Source organism: Mauremys mutica, chromosome 6, assembly GCF_020497125.1.
Source record: "Mauremys mutica isolate MM-2020 ecotype Southern chromosome 6, ASM2049712v1, whole genome shotgun sequence".
In the NCBI taxonomy this organism is placed as follows: Eukaryota; Metazoa; Chordata; order Testudines; family Geoemydidae; genus Mauremys; species Mauremys mutica.
The window spans coordinates 61,442,691-61,462,361 of NC_059077.1; the positions used below are offsets into that span (position 1 = coordinate 61,442,691).

At 41.5% G+C, this 19,671-nt stretch overlaps 1 long non-coding RNA gene across 1 annotated transcript in view; it reads right to left on the reverse strand.

Annotated features, from left to right (window-relative positions):
• Nucleotides 1-9,025: 9,025 nt before the first annotated feature.
• The window catches only part of LOC123372941, a 35,310-nt gene continuing 24,664 nt past the window's right edge, over nt 9,026-19,671 (reverse strand). Inside the window, exon 5 of the long non-coding RNA XR_006580489.1 lies at nt 9,026-9,143. This is a non-coding gene — a long non-coding RNA (uncharacterized LOC123372941). The remainder of the gene's footprint in view (nt 9,144-19,671) is intronic.

A 19,671-nucleotide genomic window follows, 5' to 3' on the forward strand; every position in this document is an offset into this window, starting at 1 on the left:
AATGGCTTCCTGGTGTGGACAGTTGAGCGGTTAGTTTGAATTACCGCTGCTAAATTTGAATTAAAGTCCTAATGTAGACCAGGCCTTAGATAATCCCATTATTGCCTCAAAACCAGTCACAAACTGTGCTGTCACTACAATATGCTTTATTACAGGGCATCCAGAAGTGCCTACTAGAATCAAGGAGAACAATTGGGAAGCAACCTTTCACTAGTTGAAGTGTAGTTAATATTTTCAGAGGTTGTACTAAGCACAAACAAGCTAGAACTTGTGGACAGTCTCAATATATTAACAGCCAGCTACGTTTAATGACAGTGACCATTGCATCAGGACCAGCCCCACCAACCCAAATACTTAAATAATGGAAATCACAAGTTAAAGGAAAAGCCTTCAGCATTCCTTGCCACTTTCACATCAGCTACAACACTGTTGATATGCACTTCAAAAATTATCCACTTACATCTCCAACACATACTTGAAAGGAACATTTACTTCGTCTCATCCAATTTGCTCTATCATGAAAAACTTTAATGGTGATCTCAGCAATGTTAAAACAGAATAACTCTCCAAATGAATGGACTAAGCAACAGATGTGTCAATCTGTTAGCATAAGAGAGTTTGAGGTACATTTAATTTGACACACATCTCTTTATGGAACTTTTAAAACCAGTGATAATTAACCTTGTTCTCCCCGCCCCAGTGTGAACTGCCATAGAAAACACAAATAGTTCATGAAGTATAACAAAAATTTGAACTGATCCTCTAATTCGAGACAGACTTTTTATAGATCTTTTTATAGATTTTTTTCAGCTCCTCTTAAAATGGAGACCTTATGCAACCTTAAACTTTACTGATGCTATCATCCCACTGAGGTAATACAGAACCCTCACACACAGGTTCTATCACATAACAGTACCATACAGATTTAACCTGACCAAAATGGGGAACTCATATCTGAATGGAGGACTAATCTGCCCATAAAGTTTGGATGCTATGCAAAGTCTCTAAGCATGATTTGGGAACAAGGAAGGTGGTAGCCAATAGTTTGTCAAGGAACAAAAGCAGGTGCAGGAAGCTTCACTGAGTCCAGAGATTATTTTCAAAAACTTCCATCTCCATGGAAATTGAGAGCTAGATATGCTTGTTACCCTTCTAAAGCACAAGACTATGAAATTCTTTATGAAATTGTCATGCAAGACTGCAATAGGGATAAAGATGGGCCTAGGCAGCAAAGTTGGGATTCAGATTCAAATGTCCCCAAAATTTAGAGGTGTTCTGATCCATATGGGGCTTTGATACTAATAGATTCCATCCTCCTGCACTGTCCATTAGGAGTATCCCCAAACACAATACCCATTTGCCTCAAATACAGGCTCATGATCCAAGATGCTCATTGCATGAGCACGTTACTCTACCCAAGAGGCAGAAATCTAGAAAGAGCTTTCCCTCTGAAAAATACTTCACTCCAAAATACCATCCTGAAAGCTAGAGTAACAAAAATGCAGGAAATGCCCATGTTCTTGAAGAACCTGGTTCCTTCAGTACAAGTCCCTCCAGACACTGACTTCAAATGAAAACGAGAGCAGAGGTTGTAAAGGTTGGTGAAATATGACCAAGTGGAAGCTGAGGATTGATCCCAAATGTGAATGTGGAGAGCCTAGGCAAACACTTGAACACTGCCTAATATAGTGCCCTCTGTCAACATCCTGTACTCCTGAGGAATATTTGAGGTAAGTGGTAACACTAGATCTTGGCTGCATTTTTGGACAATAAGCTATGATAATGATCCATTTCCCTTTTCTTGCTATTCCAGAAAGTGTTGGTAAAAGTAATGAAAGACCATCCCAAAATTATGCCTTGTGAACCCACCCCACTAATTACATGGTTCCAATTAACTCCTGCAATTGCTAAGAGACTTAGCTGTTGTCCTGAGAAAGCTGGACTTCATCTGTACCACACTTCCACTGGACACTATTTAACCCAGAATCTTCATCTGTCTCATCTTTTTTCCTGCCTATTTCACTAACAACTTTCTCACACATAGAAATGGTGTCCCAAAACTAGGCTGATTCATATTGGGTTGCAAGCAGAAGCAAGGAGCAAGAAGAGACCAATGCAGTTTCAGCAAAAGTGCTTTATTGAAGAGAACCTGAAATCAATAGAGTAGCACTACTTCTAGCTGTAAGGAGACTTAACATTAACCAATTACACACCTACCATGCAGGCCTGTCTATGCTGCAGCTATTCTGTGGCTATGCAAAATAATTGAGGGCCAAACTCTTCACAGTTATACCACAGTCAATGGAGTTACTCGCAATATACATTGTGTAATGAAGCAGAACTTGGCCTTTTGACCTCCAGACTGTCAAATCAGCATCTTTCATGAGCACTAAATTCACTATTTTTGAAAGTGGCTGCCCATATTTAAGAGAGACTAAACTGCAAAATGAAATTTTATCAGAGTAGATGCAGCATCCAATAATAGCTGAGCTAAGTCAGGCTTTAGTATTAAAGGCTTCATTTAGGTTTCTATCAGGAATTGTTGAATTTCATATTGCCTGCAGTGGATGGCTTTTCAGCAGCTAAGCTTCAGGGAACTGCCATTAACAGATGATGTCAAGTGTAAGAAATGTTCAGTAGTTGCTAGTTTCTTATACCTGTCAAGCACATGCCTAAGGAACTCATTACAACCATTACTGAATATTCTCAAGCTCTATAAACTGTTCAGGGCAAATGCGTTTGTTTGCTTAACAAATCCAGTACACCAACTTTTCTCTGCAAAAATCTTAACAATAAAAAAGAGCAATTTTGTCTCCAGAACTAGACATTCAAGGCAGATTTCCCCACAGAGTCAACTAACTAGAAAATAATTTGGAGTTAGGTTTGAACATTATATTTTACAGATCAGTTTGAAATTGGTGCTTATAGGGTTTCAGTTAAAGAGTCAAAAGCTGCTTGCTTTCCAATTGGGCTTTTTGTTAGGGTGGTTGCTTTAGTTGGTTGATGGTTGTTTGCTGAAATGCAAGAAAGAAAAAAGTTTATTTTAAAGAAATATTTTATAATCAATATGTTCTTATGGGACTACTCTCAACTGATTAAAGTTAAGCATGTGCATAAGAATTTGTACAACTGAGCCTTAATATGATCTAATAATGATAAAAAACAGAGAGAAATCCTTACTGCTAACATGTTTGTCAGTTGTTTGATTTGAATACATTAATGGTTCATTTTCTTTAAATGTCAGAATGTAGTTTGGTCAAAGTTCTCTTAAAAATAGTTGGGTTAGTAAATAGTCTTGAAGTTCCTTTTTAGAATCTTATTACACTCAGTCATCATCTCATTTTGAGTAATCAAAGGATTACACAGTCAACCATGGAACCCCTTGCCTGAGGAGGTTGTGAAGGCTAGGACTATAAGAGGGTTTAAAAGAGAACTAGATAAATTCATGGAGGTTAAGTTCATTAATGGCTATTAGCCAGATGGGTAAGGAACGGTGTCCCTAGCATCTGTTTGTCCGAGGGTGGAGATGGATGGCAGGAGAGAGAGATCACTTACTGAACTTCTGTGAAAAACTATTGCTAGAATCTTAGTACAGCTAAAGGTGAAATCCCTTATATTATTTTGCTCTAAGATTTATTGTCCTTATTCCAGAGTTTTATCTCTTCCCCTCTGCATACAAACCTTTAAAGGTAAAGTTCAAAACCTTTATGTCAGGTCCACTGGGAAGAGAGCTAAACCACAGAGTAAAAGGGCATGTCTACACTGCCTCACACTTCAGACTCCAGGAGAGTGCATTGCAATGCGCAATGTGCTGCAATTCACAGGCCCAGAGTCCAAACTGTGTGGCAGTGTAAACATGTCCCGCACGTGCATCTTTCCTCACATTAGCAGAGATATCAACCACATGGCTACAACAAACATTTAATGCATTCTACTGCTTTGTCTGACTGGAAGCTGGGTTAATTCAGTATGTAGGAAAATTCCATCAATTAAAGTAGCAAAAAAATACAAGTGTTATAGGTAAGGAATATAAAATGCAATTAATAAATTTACATAAATATTTGAAGCACGTTTCCTTCAGCCTTTCAACGAGAAGCAATTGCAATAGGTTTTAAAGCCCGAGATGTGAAGAAATAAAACAGGAATTTCTGTGATAAGGTCTAAATTTGGCAAAAATTAACAGTTCAGATAAGCAAAGAGTAGCATTCTGTTTGAGCTGAATAGACAAAGCCAATTACTCAAATGCTCATCTGTCATGTACAAGCCAAGCAGATAAGTAAGAAGATCACAACAGTGTTTCCTGCTGTGTCTTGATTTGATTAATGTAATCTACCTATAATGAAAGTTCTTCTTTTCCAGTGTTTTGGGGAAGTCAGATGCAACACGTCACTATTCTACAGAGAAAACTAAAATGACACTTTCTTGACTGCACTACCTCAGGTTAAGCAGCATTGTCATGTAGAAATTATTATTTCAATCAGAAGTTAAGCTCCATCAATACTCTTACACACACAAAGTGACTAGAACCTTACTATTTGTAAGGCACATGTTCGTAATTAAAGGAGGTGCAATGAAAGGAGTTCCTCCTCTAATAAAGGTGGTCAAAAATGCAAAAAATAGTCACTTTTTAGCATTGTTTGTAGAAATTCAGTTTTTCTTATGAGCTCTATTAAGTACACATTCCAGTTAAATGTATTCACTGTCATTTATTTAAAAAATATTCATCCAAAACTCTGGCTATAATGTGATCCTGAAAAAGGAACCAATGTATGGTACATTGGATTTGGGCACTCTGTGAAACAGCATAAATACTGTAGTACAAGCACCAAATCCTCTCTCAGGCAATACTGACCAATTATAATCTAAGATTTTTGCAGTGAGGTTTAGTGGGTGTAAAGAAGAATGCAAATAAGAATCATCATGCAATTTAATATTATGCAAAATAACTGCATGAAAGGAAGTTTGTCAATAGGTGCAGAGTAGCAAATATCGTTAGGCACATTGGGTGCTGTGGTAGAATATTAATTGTAAGGTCTCCTTTCCTTGCCAGAACTACTTCCTTTACCTGATGGTAGACATCAGAAACTATAACAAGCTGACCCAGTAATTGTTCACAGTTCACTGTAGCTGTATCTACTGAAATCAATTCCATTCCTTGGCAGTCAGTGTAAGGCCATTTCACTGTAACCTCCAAATCTTTAACTTAGCTGCATGAGGAAATAGAAGCAATTATGAACTTCCATAATATTCATGTATGGAGGCCAGCAGTTCATTCTTCTGGTGTTATTTTCAATTGACAATATGGAGTATTGTTGGTTGACATCACTTATTTCTTAGTTTTTGCAAAGATTTTGTTAAATCTGGCCTTGATTTAACTCTGGGCTCGATTCATCAGCCATTCACTAACAGGAGCTAAATCAGGCTCCTGAACACCAATCACTGGTTCATTATTTCAGTACAGTGGCTGACCACAAGCAAGTCATCTACAATACACTGTGGTCCATTGCTGACACTTTGTGTCTCACATTAAGTTGCTTTAAGAATGCTAGGTGAGATAGCTGACAACAGTTTAAGAAGCAAAGCAGTCAAACAGACATTTAAAACTCAGCCTTGAGCCGCCTCCATGTTAGTTCTACCATACTCCACAGCAGCTTATATGCTGCTATAAAGGAGATGTGAGTAAACCCTGGGAAGCATTATGGGCTTCAAAGGACCATTTGAAACAATGGGACAGACAAGAATGAAATTTTAAAGTTGTAGGTTTCCCAGGAAATCTCAAGGGGAAGGTGTATGCAAATGTACCCCTCCAGTTTCACAAAATCTTAGCCTTTTGAAGTTTCATAATGAGGAGGGGACCTTTGTCTACTGATCACCTGATAGATGAGGACAAGATCAGAGGCCCAAACTGTATAAAGAAAAGACTTCCAGATTTGTATGTGCTTGTTCAGAGCAAATGGAGGGGGCACGGGGAAATGAGCTTATCACCACAGAAAAACTCTTTGGTGGAGTTTGAAAGACTGATTGCTACTAAAGCTCTTGATGGAGATGGGCTGATCTCTGGTAAGCTTATTAACATGCATACATGTTTTGGCTTAATGTGCTTTCTCTGTAATGCCTTTCACCTTAAGAATAAGTGTGCTTGCTTAGGAAAAGCTGTGTGCCAACTTTTACCTGTGGGCAATTACATTGTTTGTAGCTTCTGAGGAGAAAGCAAAAGCAGGCCTACATAGGCAATCTGACTTCCTGAGGAATTCATACTGTCGGCATGGCAGGGCAGGGCAGTGCACAGCCTGACAATCCCTGATCAAGAGAGAGGGAAGACAAATCTCTGCCCAGAAAGGTGAAAGCTGAGGAGCCAGAAGCTTAGAATGGATGCCCTGGATGGACAATGGAGAGGAAATACAGGTACAGTTGCCCTGAACAGTGACAAACAGAACAGAGGAGAGGAGGGTGTTGGAGCATGCTGCATTCTGGCCATCGGTCTGGAGAACAGCCCAGCCCCTAGACACGTTACATCCTATCAGACAATAATACACATTTGCACTGATATTCTATGATTTTTAATACAATGAACTCCTACAGATACGTATACACTGCAATGTAAGCTCAGGATCTGTGGGACTCAAGGCCACAGGCTGAGGTCCATACTAACTATTTAGAATCTCTGGATCCAAACCCGAGTCAAACCAGCCTCTCACAGCTTCCTAGTGACCTCCCCAGCCATAGCCACTTCAGCCTGTAGGAAAATTTGCCTGTCCATCCCATGGCACTTCACAGGAAGTTGTTGCAACCCACCAGCACATCCACTCAAGCATCTTTTGAGTGTGCATGCTCCTGGCAACCAGCACCAGCAACATGCACGAGTCACTGTTTGAAGAAATTTTCTTGCTTGGGCTTTCCTCTTGTTTCAGAAAATGGGCAGAGCATCCATAAGACATTGCATCTGACAAAGTGGGTATTCACCCACGAAAGCTCATGCTCCAATACGTCTGTTAGTCTATAAGGTGCCACAGGATTCTTTGCTGCTTTTACAGATCCAGATTCACACAGCTACCCCTCTGATACATAAGACATTGGTGGATAGTTTGGTGGTGTTTTCTGACCTACTGAAGGCACCCGTCAGTCAGAGGGAGGGAGGGAAGAGGCTGCAGACATGGCAGACTTGATCTGAGGCTGCTCGCAACTCACAGCATGATAGCTGCTGATCCCCCCGTTTATAGGTGAGCACTTCTGTAGAAAGGCCACAAGCATAGCTTGTGGGGGGAAAAAAATCACATTGGGATGACCAGCAGTGACTCCAGAACTTTTGCATGAAATCATACTTCTGGAGTTTTGTGAGCAGCTTTTCCTGACCCTCCAGCATCACAGCACACCCATGAGAGCAGCCGTGCCAGTCCAAAAGCAGGTCACTATAACCACCTGGAAACTGGCTACCACAGACTGCTACAAGTCCATTCTGAAGCTTGAAAGTCAACTGTGAGGGGGTTGGGAACAGATGTTTCTGAGGCAATCAGGCATGGGTTTTACCCAACGTGGTGCGCATAAACAATTTCCCTGAAGTAATTGCTGGTTTTGAGACAAACTATGCTGGGACCATTGACCGAACTGACATGCCCACAGCTTGCCATCTTTGAGGAGCATATAAACCACAAAGGATACTACTCCGCTGTTATTCGGTTCTTGGGGACCACAGAGGCTGATTTATGGACTCCAACATGGGCTGCACTGAAAAAGTTCATGATTTCCACCGATCAGGAGTCTACTTTCATGGATAGACCGGGACACTATCACCACACAAAGATAGTGATAAATGGATTAACTGTCCCAAGTTATCCCATGGATCCCATCTTGCTTTGGCTTCTGAAACTGTATCCTGATCTCAATGGTTCTGTAAAAAGAAGGTATAGAAAGGTGGCTGAATGTGTGTTTAACAGATTAAAAACCTAATGGCACAGTTAACAGAACCATTTAGATTCCAGTGTAATCACTGCTGTCCACATTATTGTGGCTTGCTGTGGTCTTCACAATCTGTGTGAATCCAAAGATGAGCCATTTGCCCCGAATGGATTTATGATAGAACTGGACTGCTTAACTAGTACACAGCAATTGCACCCGTCACAGCTGAAAAAGGATGCACATAGGCAACAGAAGTCATGGATGCTTTGTGCACTTGCAGGGACCAAATGTAAGAGAACAGTACATTTAGAGATGTATTGTCCAGTAAAAGTAGTACCATCACTGTACACTACACACTACAAATGTGCAGTGATTGTTATGAAGTATAACTTGTGGATGAGATGACTGCTTATGCAAAGGAGGGGGAGGAGAAGACAGTGGTTTCAGTTACATGAATTGTAGATTTTCATAGTGGATTGATCTGAATAGATGTATTGAGACATTGTGTTTAGATACAACTTCCCAGTTGTACCTCACAGTCCCTTTATCTTTATTCTTTAAAATATGCACTGTATGATGTGATGCAGTGATGGTAATACAAGCTTTTGTTTTGTTAAAGTTTATTTGAAAACATGGCTGTATTATAAACAATATTAAAGCACTGTTAGGCAGCCAACTGCTATTACACCAGTAATAAAATAAAGTACACAAATACTGAAGAGTGAACAGTGAAATCAGTACAAACAAAAACCCCTTACTTTTACACATCACTTGGTCCTCTGTTCTCCTTCCTCTTCCTAGCACATTTAGCATGCATTTGGCATGGCTTCTTAGGGTGGAGGATTGCAGAGGGTACATTTGTCCTATCCAACTAGCATTCAGTCCTGGTTGCATGGACCACCCAACCATGGTATTGTCCTATCCATTTCTGGTCTGTAGGACATGGTACCCTGAAGGGAACTCAGAACATGGTGTGGGTGCAGCAGGAGCCTGACTTCTTGTGGCTATTAGTACAAGTAGCCTATCAGAGCTCAGCAGAAAGAGCTGTTTATCTTCCACCCTCAAACATTCCTGCTCCAGAAATTGCCTTGCACACTGCAACCTATCTGTACCTTTCCATTTGCCATGAATCCTCTTCCCTTTTGAACTGTACCTGCTTGTTGGCCCTGCCCAGAACATCCAACATAATCACATAAATGCTTCCTCTGACTGCTCCACGATAGTTTTAAATCCCAGGCTGGAAGGGTCTGAAAGCAGACATCAAACAGAAAATTATTGTGTCAGTACTTTACTTAAAAAAAAAAAAAAAAAAAAAAAGGTTCAGTGCATCCTCAGAGAAAAAGTGTCTGTGGAATCTCAAAGCCAAAAAGTGATACTTTGTAAAACTCACTTTCAATATATTCTCAGAGAACTGCTTTGGTTTCCAGAAGCTCCATGGATATAACTGAATTCAGCACAGTGAAGAGTGCACACAAAATAGTAAGGTGAAATTTGCAAATACTGCATGCCTAAATATTGTAGACCACATGGGCTGGCAGGGGTGGGGTGGAGGGAGAGATGCTGTGGTTTACTATCCAAGGTTTCACAATCCTTTCAGGCATTCCACATTCTGGAGTACATAATCCTGGAAGATCCTGAATGGCAAAGGGACATTCTATTTCAAGCAACCAGTGGTGAGACAGCCATGTATGTCACAGAGGTTTTCAAATTTCCCAGTCACCATAAACATGTCTGAGCGAAGTGGGCTGGTATCCTATCGAGGAGGGCTCAGAAAATACACACTTCCCTGAAATGTGAATATCTGGAGGTTTCTACTACCAGAAGCATTGCAGCTATCTGCACCTGGGATTGAGTCAAAATTCATGGGAGAATCAACAAGATGCTGTGTTAGTGTCCACATGGATTATTGACTCCTTACAGCTCACAATACAGCCTGTTCTGACTACTTCTACCTACATGCAAACACATGTAATAATACAAACTCTCAAAGAGCAGCACAGATTGCTCCCCCTCACCCATCATGTTTCTGGACTATATAGCCTGTGCTATATTTTGGACTTCGATTTTGTCATCCATGTTCTACATTTCCCCCCTCTATTCCCCCATATAGTTTACTGTTTACAGGCAGCTCAGTATGCTGTGGTGTGGCCAATTTGTACAGTGCAGCATGCTAAAAGGGAAGGCAATATACAATTCTGACTTTTAACACCCCAGCAGTCCTTTGTAAGAATGTATGAGTATCTAGTACAAATGTTATGTTTAACAGTTTACTCTTCCTTGTCTCCATTTTAAACCGGAAATCCATCTCATTGTATATTAACAACCACCAGAGCCAAAATACTTACCAGACTCGGGAGCTATTTCTGCCTTTTCTTGTTTCCACTGCCAGTTCTTGGTGGGCTGTTCCTTTCAGGGGGAGGGGACATCAGAAAGATCCTCTGACTATGGACCCAGGACATAATGCAGCTGCTCGGGCAGCCAGTGTCCAGAGTCGTTTCACTAGCCTGATGTGGCATCCACTGGCTCCCCTCTGACCCTATACTAAATTCGGGGTCAGAAGATCACCATTCCAGCTCACCAGGCTGCCATGAACCACCAGGGGCTCAGTGCTTGGCACAGTTCCCAGGATCTGGTCAGAGTCCTTGTAAAAGAGGCAGGATGATGGGGAGTTCCCAGAAGTGCAGTTCTCATCCTTGGCCTTTTAGTAGTTGCTTTTGAGCTTCTTAATCTGCTCCCTTCACTGATCACTGGTCCACTGAATCTACAATGCTGCCAACTTGTCTGCTGTTTCTTGGTACACATGGTCATTTCTGGTACTTTTGCAGAAGTGGAGCATCTTGCTTGCCTTGTACTACAGATTTACCAGAATCTGACTTTGATCTTGTGACCAGGTAGCAAACACACATGGCAAGATTTCTTGGTGGTGGCCATAGCCAACGCAGGAGACTGTTCACTCTATTTGCAGCTCAGCAGTCAGAATAAAAGGGAAAGTTTAAAAGCAAAGCAGCTGCACTTGAACCAGGGGCTTGCCTCTTTTTCCTGAAAGTCTATTGGCTGGTCTTGGGATAGAAAGGATAGGAGCACTTGTCCCTGGAATTGTGGGATAGACAGGTGTCCTGAGAGTCCACCAATGTGAGGAGGCCTGGGCCCAAGCTCCATTCACACTTCAAAAGTTATACACAGAGCTCGCAGTGTCAAGCCATGTCTCTCTGATGCGGGCTATATTGGGTGTTTCTTCACTGATGGCTTTGTGCATTGTTAGTTGGCAATAACTCGTGTGTTGATCAAGATTAGTTTTAGTTCATATACCTTTGTGCTGCTTGACTCAGGCCCATGCATAGGTAATAGACATCTGGTATCTAGTTTCTTGTGTCTGCTCTACTGTTCCTTTGACAGTTCCTCGCAGTTGGTGGGTGATGGTAAACTTGTGGGTTGTGCCATGGTCTGATCCAAAGGGAGGAAACATTGTCTGTTTGCCAGATGCAATGGAAAAAACCACAGCTCTGTTGAATGCCTGTTGGCATTATGACCAGGCTGAGTCCTGGAAAATGTGCAGAACTGGAGCAGTCTACTCCTGAAGTAGTGGTCAATGTGCTGGAAGCATGTTTTCATAACAGAAATTATAACAGCAACAATAATTAAAGTCCAACCAAATGGGGAAGTGCCAATGGTATCAGACATCTATTTCCTTGAGATAAACAGTCTGTCGTCATCTCTCTAAAGTTTCTCAGTCTTCTCTGATCCTGACAAACCTAAATAAAAAACTTTGTCTGAAAATTTTGCAGACTCACTACTCATCCCCTTTTCCAGGCCAGTCATTAATGTACAAACAGCACCTAGTATGAAACTTGAGGCATCCCGCTGTTAAACTTTTGCCATGATGAAAACTGACCATTTAAATCTACTCTGCTTTTTTAGACAGTTTCTGATCCATTACAATACAGTAAATGCTTTGCTATCTGGCATGTTGGGGAAATGGGCAGTGCCAGTTAGTCAAAAATTCCAGTTAACTAAGAGTTATACTTATCAATGGAATGCGATTTTTCAAAGAATTAGAATACAGTAAAATGAATAAAGTCTAAAATAGTATACAGGTAGTCACCAATCCAGTAGTAGTACTGCACTGCAGAGTGGTTGGTTTCTTGAAGTACTTGGGTGTATTCAGGTAAAGTTTTCTATACCGTAGGCTATCTTATGACACAACATGTGTCAGTGCATGATCAGTGCATGGCGTACACCCAGATCACTAAAAATACACTTAACACTAAAACTATACTGAACAAAATTTAATCTTTCTTGGATGCTTGAGAAGGTACTTCAGGATCTTGCAGTGCCTCAGGGTCATCATTATCAACATCAATCATCATTGTAGATATAGAAGGTAAAAGAGATTGGGCTAAATCTATAATGACCCTATGACACATCCTGGAAGCAGCTTTTTTGAATAAATCCCTGATATCTGCTTGCTTACTTGTTTTCTGCCTCTTTTGCATTAAAAGTAGAGTGAAGAATGTGCAATTGCATAACCTCCTGGGCAGTATAATAGTCCCGGTTACTAGATTGAAGAGGTGTATTGGGCGATATCAGAAATGCCGTTTAATAAAACTTTCTAGCTGATAAAGTGCCAGATAACATGGATTTACTGTACTTAGCTTCTCACCTACAGCACAAAAGGCTACTAAAGAAGCTAAGTAACTACCCTGACAAAAGACCTTCTGGAAGTCTAAAAGAATCACCACCTGGTTCTCCTTGATCCACTACTTTGACACATTCAAAAAATTCTAAGATTAGTGAGACATGATTCTTTTCCTTTGAGCTTATCTTTTCCTTAGACCTTATCTTATTGTGATCTTTCAGGTGTTATGCTATTTTTAATTAAATGCGTCATCCAATTTTCCAGGTACAAGTATAAGGCCTCCTCACCTACAATTCCCCAGATCACTCGAGAGCCTCTCTTAAATATAGGTATTACATTTCCTACATTCCAGCCCTCTGCAAAAGTGGTTCAGCCAGCTCTAAACAGTGAGGCAGCACTGGCACTTTTCTATCTGGGTGATAAAGTCCAACCTTACAGATAAATGTATGTAGATCTCAGATACAGTAGTTATGGGACCTAGTGCCATCAGACTGAGATCTAATTAAAAAAAAAACACGTGGGAAAAAATAAGTTTCCTCCCTGTCATTTTTCCTCTTTCCAAATCAAAGTTGGATGATTTAACAACACAAAACTGTTAAATAGACCAAGCAACTTCATTGGAAGATGGAGTTTTTACTGGATATATAATATCAAGTCAGAATTTAATGAGACAGTGTGCTTATTTAGCAGATTTGTGCTTTGGCATTAACAGAACCTATCATTCAACCCCATGGTATTCAATCCCCAATTGATTGCAACTCGCAACCCATAGCTAATGTAAATATCTCAATAGTTTTTATGGCTGAGATTCTCCCGCTTGCAATAATGTCACTTTCTGGAGAAATGTTTTCTCTGTAGCAATGAGGAATTGAGCTAATTTTATTACTATGCATCTTGAACCCAGGGGAAGTAAGCTTCTAATTAGTCTCCAGATTTTTGTTTCCTCTTATTGGATCAGCCCATGAAATTGTACATAACACAATGGAAGCCTGAAATCTACATTAACAGAGTGTATCCCCTAATTTTAGACCTGAAGCACCTGCAAAAATGAGTTCATCCTGAACTCTCTTATAAAGGCCCAAACCTGTCTGAATTAGCAATGTTAGTTGAAAAGAATGCCTGAATGTGTCAATGTTCTTCTCAGGCTGACATTGCTCAGAAAAGTCAATATCCTATGAATTTTCATTACAGAAACCCCCAGGTACTCATGCATGGTTGGTTAGCTAATGAAGTCAGAGGGTAACTAAATCCCTGAGTTCGAAGAGTAAAATAATTTCCTACACTTATGATGCCTAATCTCAAAGGTCCCAATAATTTAGAAATTTAACCAGAATGCACAGTACACATAATCCATCACTGAAATAAAATTACCTTTGGTGAAACACAGCAATTGCTTAATACATAGCATTACTGTTACACTTTTGAACAGGAAGGGCCTAATCCTGTCAAGCGCTGAACATTCCTAACACCCATTGAGTTCAGAGGGCATTTAGGAAGCTCAAACACTTCACAGTATGGGCCCAAAGTAAAAGTCCTGGAGAAATGAAGCAGGCTAAAAATCATCTGAGTTGGAATTTAGCCAGCACTGGTATTAACACTCCTACTCATGTGAAAAGTTCTTGGAGTGTTTAACAAAATACTAGAAATTCAGTTTTATATCAAATCTGGAAAGGACAGCTACAGCAACAGTCCCTTCTTCACATCTTGCCAAAGTAGCAAGTCACTAGTAGACATGGGTGAAATATCAAGGACTACATTTTATTTTGTTATAGATTGCCTGTTTTAAATTTCACAAAATACTTGCAACATTGGAGTTATTTTGTGTTATTTTCTTTGAAAATTCTCTTTAATTTTGGATGACTGAACACACCTTTTATTTTTTTATTTTTTAAAATAGAGCTGGGTTGGATGGTTGCAACTGGTCACATATATCATAAAATTAATTCCCTGACTGAGTTTACCTCGTGTGGTCAAGAGGTTTAGTTGAATTCATTTTCTCTGATTCATTTTCTCAAATGGGGCAAGGGAATTGTGTGTGCTCTGAGCCAAGCCAGAAAAAATTTCTACAAGTGTTTATATTAGGTGTGTCAAATATGTGGTAGTCTAGTAAGTAATAGGCCATTGCATTACAGCACTTCTAAAAAAAAATGTATTTATGATTAGCAGTAGTACCTGAGTAACGCCTAGACCCTTGCCACAACACACTTACAATCTAAATAGACAATACAAAAAGGGTGAGAGAAAAACACACAAAAAGGAAATGAAGTGACTCATCCAAGGTCACACAGCTGGTCAATGGCAGTTAGGGGGAAGAGAATCCGGATCACTTGACTCCCAGTCCAGTGCCTTTTCCACTAGGCAACACAGACTCAGATTATATTGGTTTTTCATATTCCTAATGTTTGGTTGCTAGATTTTATTTATTGAATTTACCAAAGGTAATCCAGGAATACAAATACCCTTATTACTATTTTTAGTTCAATAACTACTACTTTTATCAATGTTTGTTCCATTTATGTACCTCCTCTACAAGTCATACACAGGCAATTGCTGCATCCAAAGAAGCAGGTTTTTATATAAGTAGCACAGAGACAAATGTGAACCAAAATGATATTTCATTATTACAGATCAAATTAATAATGAGACATTAGGGAAGAATGAGATTTAGAGGAAGGTGTTACATGTTCTCTTTATAGTGCTGAAATTATATTAAAGGATTTATAGTCATATTATAGTGGGTTAATTTCCCCCCCAAAGGACAATCTATGTTTTATGCCCCTGTATTGTAATATCTGTATCAAATACTGTTTTCACTGAGCTGTCAAAGTGGCAACCATTCATAGAGGGCTTGAGCCTAAAAGGTCATGAATGTAAATTACACTATGCATGTGCCTAAAGTTAAGCATTTGCTCAAGGACATTGCTGGATTGAGCCCACAGTAGGGTGAAGCCTATAGGTCTGAGCCTGCATCATCGACTGCAATGGGCATGGGATCAGGCTCACACTTGGGGTTTTAGTAGAAGCTGAGTCTTGAAATATGTGAAGGTTCTTCAGAGTTGCCAACTTGACAAATGAGACTGAAGAAAGAACAGACCCTATGGATAAGAATTAATTGAGGCTTCCTAATAAGACATTTGCTGTAATTACAATGTCAATCTTGATAGATTGACTTACGGTATTTCTCATGTTATATGCTATATACTGTATTCCCTGGAGAAAGACAACCAAACTGATTCTTTGGTTCTTATTAGTTTTGGGGGGGAGGTGGTTGTTTTCGCTCCTCCACCCCCAATAATTCTTACTGTAAGTTTAAATAATCATTTTAAGAGATAAGAGGCAAAGTCTTCTCATGAATTAGTAACTGGTTAAAAGACAGGAAACAAAGGGTAGGAATAAATGGTCTGTTTTCAGAATGGAGAGAAGTAAATAGTGGTGTCCCCCCGGGATCTGTATTGGGACCAGTGCTGTTCAACATATTCATAAACAATCTAGAAAAAGGGGTAAACAGTGAGGTGGCAAAATTTGAAAATGATACAAAGTTACTCAAGATAGTGTAACTCCTGTTTCCTTCTCAGGTTACTTGGGAGCAGGCAACACTCACCTGTTGCCTGGGTCTCTTACATCATTAAGGGTAATGGAAATCCTAGGGGTCCCAGCTGAATTGGAAATTAAGTGGAAATCCTCTAGTCACCCCTCTGCAGTAGTCCTCTTACTCCTGTGAATATTTATGGCTGGCGGTGCCCTCCACCTGGACAAGTATTGTATGCATGTACAATAGGTGTACTTCAGTTGCCTCCAGGAATAAATTATAAACCAACACAATTTTACTTACAAGTTATTTTAACATACAATAGAAAATGCAACAGATTAATATAGATTAAGTTATGTCAACACTAGATCAGTAGGTGGTACTGCAATAGCTCAACTAATGGCTGCAGGTTTCAACAGCAAGTTGTAATACAAACCTAACCAACACTCTTGCCATTATATACAGATCCCATACCCAAGAATCTACTCTCCTTTAAGCGTATAGCCCTGGGCCCTCTCTTCAGGGGGCGGCTCTATGTTTTTTGCCACCCCAAGCACAGCGGCTTTTGGCAGCGCGCCTGCGGGAGGTCCGCTGGTCACACGGATTCGGTGGCATGCCTGCGAGAGGTCTGCCGGTGCTCGCCATCGGTGTCTCCACTGCCGAATTGCCGCTAAAGCTGCGGGACTAGTGGACCTCCCGTAGGTGCGCTGCCAAAAGCCACCTGCCTGCGGCCCTCACAGCAACCAGCAGGCCACCCCCACGGCTTGCCGTCCCAGGCACATGCTTGCTGCGCTGCTGCCTGGAGCCGCCCCTGCCTCTCTTGCATTAGCACACTGGGTGAGCAGGAGATCACACCAGCACTTTGTGAGTCCTCCCAAGGCAGTTTAGGTGAAACAAGGATTGAGGAAGTTTGGCATTGTGACCAGTTTAGGTTGCACAATGTTAACTTGCAGTAACAGTTTTTATTCCCAGGCTATTTCTCTCTAATGTAACTTATTCTTTCCTCAATTGTCTGTAAGCCAAATTCAGATCTGCTGCCCAACTGACAGGCTCCAGCTTCCACCATCAATGCCTAGCTGTGAAGGAGTTCATGAGCTAGGGCTCAGCACTAAAAAGTAGTCAACAGTAGTGTAGTCTTAACCACAATCATGTATCTTCAACCCTAGCAACTCAACCACAGGACTCCATCACAGCATCTCCTCAGCCCAGACCCAAATGGGAGCAGCAGCCCTCCCTACCCACAAAATGAAGGCTGCTGACCCCCTGCAGCAGTCTCTGACTCAGGAAGTTCAGTCCAGCCCCAGAGGGTACCCACCACTGCATCATGGGACTTGGAGACCTTCAAAGCCAGCATACAGTACATAGGTTTGTCTAAAGCAGTGGTCTCCAACCTTTTTATGCCCAAGATCACGTTTTGAATTTAAGGGCAACCCAGGATCTACCCAGCCCCTTTCCCGAAGTCCCACCCCTTCCCCAAAGCCCTGCCCCACTCACTCCATCCCCCCCCCCATCATTCACTCTACCCCACCCTCACTCACTTTCACCGAGCTGGGGTAGGGGTTCAGGAAGGGGTTCTGGCTCTGGGCTGGGGTGGAGGGGTTCACAGTGTGAGAGGGGGTTCTGGGCTGGCCTGGGGTAGGGGTTGGGGTGCAGGATGGGGCAAGGGATGCAAGATCCGGGATGGAGTTTGGGTGCATGAAGGGGCTCTGAGCTGGGGCAGAGTGTCAGGGTGCTGGCCCTAGGAGGGGGCTCAGGGCTGGGGTGCGGCCTCCTGCCAGCAGCACTTACCTCTAGCAACTCCTGGTCGGCAGTGCAGCAAGGCTAAGGCCGCTCCCAGAAGGGGCTAACATGCGCCTGTGGTGGGCGGGCAGCATGTGGCTCCGTGCACTGCCCCTCTCTGCAAGCACTGCCCCCACAGCTCCCATTGGCCATTGGTCCCTGCCAATGGGAGCTGCGGGGGTGGTGCTTGCAGGCAGGAGCAGTGCGCAGAGGGAGACCCCTGCCCCCTCGCCTCCGCAGCCACGGGGTGCACTGGCCACATCCGGGAGCGGTGTGGAGCCATGGCAGGCAGGGAGCCTGTCTTAGCAGCAGCCCCACTTTGCTGCCAGAGATCACAATCGACTGAGAGATCCTCTAGGATCTCCCAGTCAAATGCGATCAACTGGTTGGTGACCACTGGTCTAAAGGATTCAGAGGCTCCTCAAATAGGTGTGCCAACAATAGTTAAGTGCAAAGCTGACTGCAAAGAGTTACAAACGGATCTCACTAAACTGGGTGACTGGGCAACAAAATGGCAGTTGAAATCCAATCTTGAGAAATGTAAAAGTAATGCACATTGGGAAACAATTCCAACTACACATACAAAATGATGAGGTTCAAATTAGCTGTTACCACTCAAGAAAGATCTTGGTGTCATTGTGGATAGTTCTTTGAAAACACCTGTTCATTGTACAGTGGCAATCAAAAAAGCTAACAGCATGTTAGGAATCATTGGGAAAGATGGAATCAAAGTAGATAATATCATAATGCCACTATATAAATCCATGGTACAACCATATCTTGACTATTGCATGTAGTTCTGGTCACTTCATCTCAAAAAAGGGATATTGGAACTGGTAAAGCTACAGAGAAGGGCAACAAAATCAGGGGTATGGAACAGCTTCCATATGAGGAGAGATTAAAGAGACTGGGACTGTTCAGTTTAGAAAAGAGGCAACTAAGGGAGGATATGAGAGAGAGAGAGAGGTCTGTAAAATTATGAATGGTGTGGAGAATATATTTACCCCTTAACTAAAACAAGATCAAAAGGTCACCTATGAAATTAACAGACAACATGTTTAAAATAAAGACAGGAAGTACTACTTCACACAACACAGAGTCAACCTGGGAAATTTGTTGCCAGTGGATGTTGTGATCGCCAAAAGTATAACTGGGTTAAAAAAAATGAATTAGGTAAGTTCATCAATGGATGGATAGGATAGGATAGGTCCATCAATGGCTATTAGCCAAGATGGTCCGGGATGCAACCCCTAAACCTCTGACTGCCAGAAGCTGGAACTGGATGACAGGGGATGGATCACTCAATAATTGCCGTGTTCTGTTCATTCCATCTGAAGCACCTGGCATTGGGCACTGTCAGAAAACAGGATCCTGGGCTAGATAGACCATTGTTCTGACCCAGTATGGCTATTATTATGTAAAATACACAATTTTTCAGCTGGGTGGGGCTTTGGTTTATAAGGAGATTTTTTCCATCAAAATGAATGGCAGAGGCACATCTGATTAGATGCATCCTTTAGCCAATTTTTGCCTGCCATCAGATAAGTTAGAGATGCGGCCACAATTGAATTGCAGATGAAAAAACATGGGTGCAATATTGCTCTTGGAAAATGTTCTCTTTGGAAAAATGTTCTCATTCATGTGTTCTGAGTATACCTTTTTATGGCACAGCAAAGGGCACAATCTCAAAGTCATTATTTAGGCAAAAAATCTATTGACTTCTGAGAGTATTTTGCCTGTGTGAGGATTAATAAGAGCTTCAAGACTGCACAAAACTTCAACTTCCACTAGCTCAATGGATTTCAAATCTATCTTCCCTTTATGGAAACTG